This window comes from Alosa pseudoharengus, unplaced genomic scaffold, assembly GCF_046254945.1.
Source record: "Alosa pseudoharengus isolate Yale_2024_CS ecotype anadromous, Long Island Sound unplaced genomic scaffold, YU_APseudo_1.1 YU_APseudo_1.1_scf_9, whole genome shotgun sequence".
NCBI lineage: Eukaryota > Metazoa > Chordata > Actinopteri > Clupeiformes > Clupeidae > Alosa > Alosa pseudoharengus.
Window position 1 is genome coordinate 37,753,787 of NW_027468881.1, and position 9,334 is coordinate 37,763,120.

A 9,334-nucleotide genomic window follows, 5' to 3' on the forward strand; every position below is an offset into this window, starting at 1 on the left:
AACTTTACTTTTAGGCATTTAGGCTACCCGATCTGCAATACGTTGCCAACAGCCTTGCCTTGCTTTGTTCACTGCCGATGAACAAATCAACTTCATAATCAGCGTCGTAGTACCGATTAACACCACTAAAGATAACCAGGTTTTGTCAAACCCGGTTTAACAAAGTAACCCTGGGTTACATCTGGGTAGGTTAAGCTCCCTTCGTAGTACAGGCCCCTTGTGCGTCTCCACGTTACACGATTGGCCAAAGTCATCCTAACACCGAGAACGCGCACAGATCTGAGCTGAAAGCCTAGTTTGACAAATATATCACATAACTGCAATCGTAGTATCACTTAACGTATACCCCTGAGTCAAGGCTTTGTCAAGCCTCGATATGTCTACATAGCCTAGATATGTCTAACGTGCTTCGTAGTATACCCCACAGGTGCACGTTTGCAATTCAGTCTTTGTCCACACTGGACCCCTGAAATACAGATCACGTGACCAATCGCACAAATCACATGAAGATTCATGTATTTCATTTTATTTAACAACACAGTACAGAGTCCAGTAAAGCTACTAAGGAAAGCAAGTCCAGTGAGCTACAGCAAGGCCAGTGAGCTACTAAGGACAGCAAGTCCAGTAAAGCTACTAAGGACAGCAAGTCCAGTAAAGCTACTAAGGACAGTAAAGGCCAGTAAAGCTTGTACTTTGTTCTCCATGTTGTATTCACTGCTGTCAGGCTAGAAGTGGAAGGGGAAGTGAATCATGGAATGGAATGATGATATGAGAACAATGGATCAGGGAGGGACCTATGGGAGGGACACATCAGATTGACATAATCTAACCAGGAAGGGAACAGGAGTTTATACATCATCGTTTTCAGATTTTTGTGGATTTCTCTGTCCACATTAAAATGCAAAGCTGGAGTTTTCAGATGAAAACGGGGCTGACAGCATTGGTAAATCGTTCCGTTTTCAGGAGCTCGAGTGGTGTAGATGAGAGGCACAAACATAACAAAAAAGTATTTTGTATTTCAACCAAATCACGTGGCCCTGGTGAAAAACACTTACTTACAAACATACTAAGGAGAGAACGGGGTAAGATGAGACATTTTTTTACATTCTTCATCATTCTAATGTGCCAAAGAGATTTTGTTTTATAACCTTCACACCAAACAAAAATGCAGTGTTCTACAACTTCTGTACCTAACAACTCTTTGATAACTTATAAGGGTAACATGGTCTCTGCAAAAATGTTGGTCAGTTCTGGCACAACTCACCCCATATGTGGTGTGAGATGAGCCTAGGTGTGGGGTAAGTTAGTCCAAAACAAAGATTTCAGCTAAAACATTTTTATTTTCTTAAAACAATAATTTAATTTTGTACAAGTAGTAACAAACACCTAAATAAATGCTAAATAGATTCAACTGAAAATTTGCCAAGACAGAATTTACCTTTGAATTTTCCCATTTAATTTACTTAAATAACTCAGATTGATTTGCTGCCTAGTCTCTTTAGCTCTTAGTAACACTAAGGAACCATATAGAATGAAGTCACAAAATCAAGGCAAACTTAACAATCTTACAGATGCAATACAAGTACTAGTTAACTGGCTTAACTTACCCCAGCCCTGGTGGCTCATCTTACCCCACAACCATCATTTTGCAAGAAAATACTTCTCACAACAAGCTAAGGTAACATTCATGATTTTGTTTAGCCCTCACGTCATAGCTTAAAAGGGCACCAATTGAAGTGTAATGCATCTGAATGTTGTTCTATTCCCATTTTCTCTAAATCACCCTATCTCTGGACATGAATGGAATCCACTTGAAGAGCAAAAAAAACATATTTTTACACATACATTTTATACCACATTGGCCATGCGCTGTACCTTTCTACAGATTGTAAGGAATGATTCCCTCTTCCCTAAAATGCTGTCACACGATAGCATTTGTTTACGGTTTTCTAGAAAAAAGGGGTGGCTCATCTTACCCCTATGCTCAACTTACCCTGCTCTCCCTTACCTGGCAATGAAATGAAATCAATTGTTTTGAAATAATGAGAAATTTAAACTGAGAATAAGAAGAGACATAAGGAGACCAATCTTATGTCTGAAGCGCACCCGCAGAATTGATCCTGCCATATGAGAAATAAAAACAGTCTGAGGGGGAAAAGATGCTCGGCCAGCTCACTTCTGCAGCTGGCATAAAGAGCCGTGAGTGGTGTACCTAAGAGCTGTATCATTTGATTTAGAGGAGGAGGAGAGGCCTGACAGGCACATAAACATCCAACATCCACTCCAGCCCAGCATTCAGCCCTCGGCCCAAGGATAAGCCAGATCAGCCGGCTTGACTGACAGCCTTTGTTCTTTACTTACAGCTGTAGGCCCTTTCTCTCCAGACTGGCTCACATTCACAGGTGGATGCACAACGGCCGTAAACAATAAATGAAGGAAAAAACCACAAAGCAGAAGAGAAGTAGAGATGAATGACAACTCACTCTGGTGAGGCCTCCAATTCACTCCTTCATGAACTATTGTGTCTTTCCGACCCACCTTACTCTGCACCCCCCCCCCCATCCGTCTTTCTCTCTGCCTAATAAGGTCTTCTCTGTCCTCTCACCTAAGGGTCTTGATGCAAACCAATCTCTCAGCTAATATGGTTAGCTAGGTGAGCAGTCAAGTGCTCTGTTTTCGCCTGTTTAAGACTGCCTGAGCACGCACACATCACCTATACAGGCACCACCCCCCATTCCCCCTGAATGACAGGCCCACTGCTGCTTTCTGTAATCACATTTCCTCTCCCCCAGAGATCTACACGTACAGTGCTCATCAGCTGGATTATTGGCCAGGTAAAGACACATAACCCAATTCACCATTCTTCCACTTGGGGGTGTGCAGTGTTCGGTGTCGCAGCACGTTAGCATGGGCTAAGACAGTGGTTTTCAAAGTGGGGGCTGGGGCCCCCTGGGGGGCCGCGAGGGGGTGTATTTGAAATAAAAGCAACAAATAAATACATTTGAAAATGTTAACATATACCTATTACTATGAGGGTTGTTATACAATGCCATTATAATAATGTGTCGCGTATCTGAACATTATATTTTCCATGATAATGACTGGGAATAATAGTAGAGCGATAGCTCTCATATAGCAGAAAGCCCCAAATACAATTTTTACACACTGTATGCTCCATCGCGAAGTGTTTGTGGCTAAAATAATTATTAGGATTAGCTTAATGTATTTTTACATTTGCCATAGCATTCTCGATGGGTTTAATAACACATCACAGGGGTCCTTGGCCAGAACCTAGTGGTATTTGGGTGGCCTTGTCGTGGAAAAGTTTGGGAACCCCTGGGCTAAGACATGCTGTTTTTGCAGCTAGGGGACTGTAAAGTTCACCCCCTCTTCTTAAAAAGCACGGCCCCTACCAGGAAGTCATACTCTGTCAATCAGAGGAGCCGGCTCTGAAAGGAAGTCAATAAGATGCTGTCAATTTGCCTAGGACAAATGAGGAGACCAACCAGGAGAACCAACATTCTGGATAAAGAAATAAGTCAAGTTTATTTATGAGGCAATTGTTGCTGATGTAAACATTTGGATACAAACATTTTGCTTTATAGCTACATCATGTACAATGAATTGATTTCACAATATCTGATATTTTTGGATATCATGGCAAAGACAGCATATCAATTATCGAAAGGATATATAAACATTTTATTGTTTTATTAAAAATATATGCCTGCAGCACATCACATCTCAGATTAACAATAATCTGTAAATGTTTGGTTACTGAGGAGACCAGTTGCTAGAGTTTTGAGAATTAAATGTTTGCATTAAATGCATTCTTGCCCGATATAGGACTCCAGCTGCTCAAAAGTCTGGGGTCTTCTTAATCATGTTTTTCATTCCATGATGCACCCAGTGTGACAGGTCTGGATTGCAGGCAGGCCATTTTAACACCCGGACTATCTGGAGTCATGCGATTGAAATATCTGCAGAATGACTGCAGATGAAAAGTAGTTCTTCTTACTAATTCTGGCATATTTACATGGTGTTTATTACACAATGTTCATTAATATGCATTGTCCCTATCAAATAAACCAATAAAAAAAAAAAAAAAAAAAAAATGCCATTGTTTTCCAGTCCGAGTCCGGTCCCAGTTTTCTATTTTGATGACCTAAGAAGTGATCAGACACCAGGCACAGGTTTTCAAGGAGTGATGATGAATACTTCTGAGACTCCGCCTCTCTCGAATGTTCTTTTTTAATACCCAGTCATGGGTTAACCTAATTTAGTTAACCTAAATAATTGTGAAATGTTCCTTCTTGTGTTTTCTTTAGCATTTGACAACTTTTTATAGTCTTTTGTTGCCCGAGTCCCAACTTTTTTGCAATGTGTTGCTGGAGACAAATGTAAGATGAGTGTATGATTAAGTCCGTTTTTTTTCAGTTTCAAAATCGGATATGTTGTCTACGTTCTTTTTGCAATATGGGTTTAGGAGATTTGAAGATAATCACATTCAATAAAATGTAGTTTGTATGTACATTTTACACTCCAACAGGGCTGTAGCATTGAAAATACATAAATGCAATATACAAAAGTGATGATTTAGAATATTTCAGAACATATAAATACAGTAACAAACACACAATGGTCCATATTTTTCATTCTTCGAGTGCAGAAAGCACAGATATTGAAATAAAATTCAGGATTGTGGCCCCAATAACATTAATTGCTCAGATATTAATGTATTGTTCAAGCCTTCAGAGCATTGTTTCTTAAACATGAAGTCACTATTTAGATTTGGGTTAACTCCTGGCTCTGGTTATGAATTCTTTCCGCTGCAGTTTTAGGGGTGAAATGTGCACTGCGGTGTGGTGTGACTGCGCCCTCCATCCCCTGGGTCTGAGCCAGCACCACAGAGCTGTACATCAGTCCAGCACGGGACAAACACAAAGACCTTGTGTGGCAGCTCTCCTATGGGCCCTCTCAGATGCTGGGCGCCACTGATGTGGCTTTCATCCTTTCTACACCCCTTACCCCACACACACACACACACGCGCGCGCGCACATACATACATACATACACACACACACACACACACGCTCGCTCGCACACACGCACACACACACACACACACACACGCGCACGCACACACATACACACACACACACACCAAATGCCAGCACATCAACAGCCCAGGGCAGGGAGTCGGTCCCCATCATTACGGCCCATAATGCACTGCATGGTTATGGATGGCCTCTATCACCCCAGGCAGTGATGAGAGTGAGGTCAGCTGCGTTTGAGAGCACCACTCCCACTGAGGTGATTATGGGTAAAGAATGACACTCAAGTGGAGGCTCATGGGAAATACGGCAAGGGTTCACACTCATGTTTCCTCACTCTCTCTGTCTTTCCTCCACTCTCTGCCTCCTTTTGTCAGTGGGGAGGCTAATATATAAACATCAGTGAGGTGGGGACCTATTCCCTCGCCTTATGGGACTCTTCATCTCCTCTTGGGCCAGAGTAAGGGCATGGCCAGAGAGATGGAAAACAGGCAGAGCAGCAACCCCCTTTCCAATCACAAAACACCGCGCGCACACACACAAATACACACACACAAAAGCCAGCATCCCCACCCCACCTCATCAACAGCATTTACTGGAGGGTGTCATTTCCAGACCTCTGTGTTTCTATAAGATATCAAAGGTCTGCTTTTAAATGAGTCCCTTGACACCCGAGGTGAGAGCCATAAAGGACATCTAAGCATGTGTCTCCGCTTGACTACATCACACAGGCCATCCTGAAATGTCTCTCTCTGCTCTTAGCCTTCCCACTCACACTTCATGTTGTTACTGAGCTGAGAGCATGCACATTAGCCCCCTGAAATGTCACCTGCACAGCTGCAACAATGCAGCAAAAATTCACGCTCACGCATCAAGACTAGCCTCATCTTCCAGTGTGGTGAGAATCATTCATCAAATGAAAGGTTATGACAAAAAGAGCAGGGATCAGTCAAATGCATAGCTAATTTGTGCAAATGTGCAAAACCCAGAAGGCTATTATGAAAATTATAGCATTTAGTGTCCTCTATTTGCAACTCTCTGCTGTGAGGTAGAGGTGACCTGAACAAGACCAATCAGGCAACAGAAACTCTATGAATCAAAGTCAGCCAGACAGTCCATGAGGTTTTTTCTTTTTTAAAGTTATTATTGAAGTGTTGAAGTGTTTAAAGTGCGGAAGGAAAATAGCAAAGTGAACAGACGGGCATGATTTGGGAGGAGGTGCCATGTCCTACCCATCATGCTCCCTGTGTGCGGGGCTGGATGACACCTGAGGGGGCGTCTCATGGCTGCCATCCCAGAAAGCCACTGCTCCGATGCTAGCCCACCATCTGCTCCTCATATGAGAGAAAAATGAGCAATTGTCTCTGAAAAAATCATACTCTCTTCCACTGCTGCAAAGTAATAATTCTTAAGCTGTTATTTTGAGAAAAAACATTCTGAAATTGAAGATGGAGAAATTATTATTTGGATATCAGATGTTTTGTGTCTTTCAGGTTAAAGAGGTACGTTAGGTTTTAGTAGAATAAAACTGTATCCTCAAGATATACCTCCAAGTCCACAAACACACACACAGCAGAGCCATGCTAGACACACATTTCCAGTAAATAACCTCACTGCACCTTTTGTCTTATTGTCCCAAGCAAATGACTCCAGCTCCTGCAGAGATGACAAGAAATGGCCCATTTTGACACAATAAAGGGAGGAGAAAGAACAGACAAAAAGAAGACGTGATACAGAGACAGAGAGAGAAAAAGAGAAAGAGAGAATGAGAGAGGGGGAGAGAAAAAGAGGAGAGAGAAGGTCCTTGAGGGAAGGCGGTGTAAATGAACTTCCAGGAATGACACAGCCGTGCAATGAGGCGTGGATAGCGAATATACGCTGCACATCATGGGATAGAGATGGCAGTGGAAACAGCTTCATTGAAGTGTCAGCAGCCATCCATCAATCAATCATCCGCGAGAAACAATAACGTGTGGGCCCATGCCTGGGCTTTTATAGGGCTTACTCATGGGTATCGCCAACAGCACTTAAGTGTAATTCTGACACAGAGCGAGGTAGCGAGGGGAGGGGTGGGCTTGATTCCACATGCAGGTGGGGGGCACAAGGCACAGAAAAGAAATAACAAGAGAAGGAGGTGGGGGAAAGCGGAGAGAGGGGGGCTACTTAACAAGCATGTGGTCTTTCCCCCCCCCGGCAAAATAATGTCCCCATACCCCCCCCCCCCCTTCCCCATCCGTGCCACCAGTGAGGGAGGAGGAAGAGATATGCTGCTAAGCCTACTGTCATCAGCTCCTCCTCTTCCTCCTTCCTGTAAAGAGAAAGGAGTTTAAAGTGAATTAGTTAATCGGCATAAGGCCAGTGTGAGGAGGATCGCTGCTGAGTGGGAGTGTGGGGGATGCCACAGGCTTTGAGACACCAGGGGAATCATGGAAGGTGCAGGGCTCTCTGTCCACCTCCCCAACCTTCTTGCCTTGACAAAATGGTTGTGGAAAAGAGGAAATCTAGACACGATGACCATAAGCAGAATCAGAACATTACAAAAGATAATTGCTCATATTCATTCTGATGCTGTCTGTCATTAATTAACATACATGCGCACATGTGTATAATAGACATGGTGGCATGAGATGAGTGTTAACAGCAGTTTAATGTCCACATGTTATGCACATCACAACAGATGTGTGGAATGTAGGGCTAGTACAAGCGTACCTGTTCTTGCACTTTCTCATCAGTGCTCTAAACTCATCCCAGAGTCATGATCAGACATAGAGTACAGGATCCCCATGTGCAACTTCCACAGACAAAGCCTCATGGCTCTCTCTCTGGGATGCAGCTTTGGTAGGGGAGAAAGCCAAAATCTTTAAATGCTGCAAACGTCGCTTTGGCTGTTGGCAACATGGTTTGATTTCCCTGTTCTAGGTCTCTTGACGGCTTCCCTGCGACATGAAACATGACACACCATCCATTATTCTCGGCGCGGGGATTGTGCTTTCTCCGCCTGCTCCATATGGTCTCATGACGCTTCGGTCCCTTTCCCGATGCTTTTGGGGTTTGGGCAGCCGGGGTTCTGCTTCCGGGTGCACCACATGGCCACTGCTCTTCCTCTGTGGGGTTGAGCGACGGTGATGATGATGAACTGTCCTAGGCTGCTGCAAGCAATCTGTCCACAAGCTCAGCCTGCTGGCATGGCACCATAGGTTCAGAGAGGACAGGCTCAAAAAAGAGCACCAAAACAAATGTGGAATCTTTGCCCAGACACTCATGAGAGGTCCAAACAGTGACACATACTTAGCCACACCATTTTCCAGTGTCAAATCAGTGACTTCATACATTAACCTCATTTAACTCAATTCCTAAAATATAGATAAATTGGGACTATGCATGTGCACAGAATAGATAATTTTAGCATAATACATCTAACATTTTGCCTAATTATACCAACATCCGTAGAAGTGTGTGAACATTACAAAACCTACCTCAGAGGCAGCTGAGGTCAGGATTGACATCTGGAGGAATGTTTGGACTGGACATATCATAATATTATGTTTAGAAGGCTTTGATGGAATTTGTAGTCACACATGACCTCACTCTGTCTTAGGAGACATTTTGTTCTGTGGGGGTTCCTTTTCTTCACTAAATGCTGTGTGGGACAAGCTGTTGTGTTGCACCTCCACTTCCGTGCCACAGGAGTCTAATTAAGATGTCGTTCAGCTATTTCGGGCCTTTACCTGAAGTTGGCTTTGCGGTGTGGGAGTCGGGCTGCTGAGTCCGGTTCTGTATCAGCAGGAGTGGCAGCCACCAGGAGGAGGAAACCCAGCCTGCCTGCCCACAAAGGCCACAGGCAGCAGGAACCACAGAACAGACCACAAGCCATTACACTGTCGTACCAAACATGTAGCAACTCGTGTATCAACTCATATTTCGTTTACAAATAGTTCCACATGTGTGTGTAATGTGTCATATATATAGGTATGTATATCTATAGTGTGTATATATATATATATATATATATATATATATATATATATATATACACACACACAAACACACACACGTGACATAGAAACTGATGTACTCCATGATGCAATTTGTGACAATTTTGGGGTGGTGGGGCACAAGCCCATTCCTATTTTAAGCACCATGCATGATAGTTTAATTAATGATATAGCATCTGATGACATAAAATTAAACAAACTGCTAATATGCATCAATGGCAGCTCTACAACTGCACAGCAACACACAGCAGAACTCATCAAGCAGAGGGAAGATCCTGCCTCAT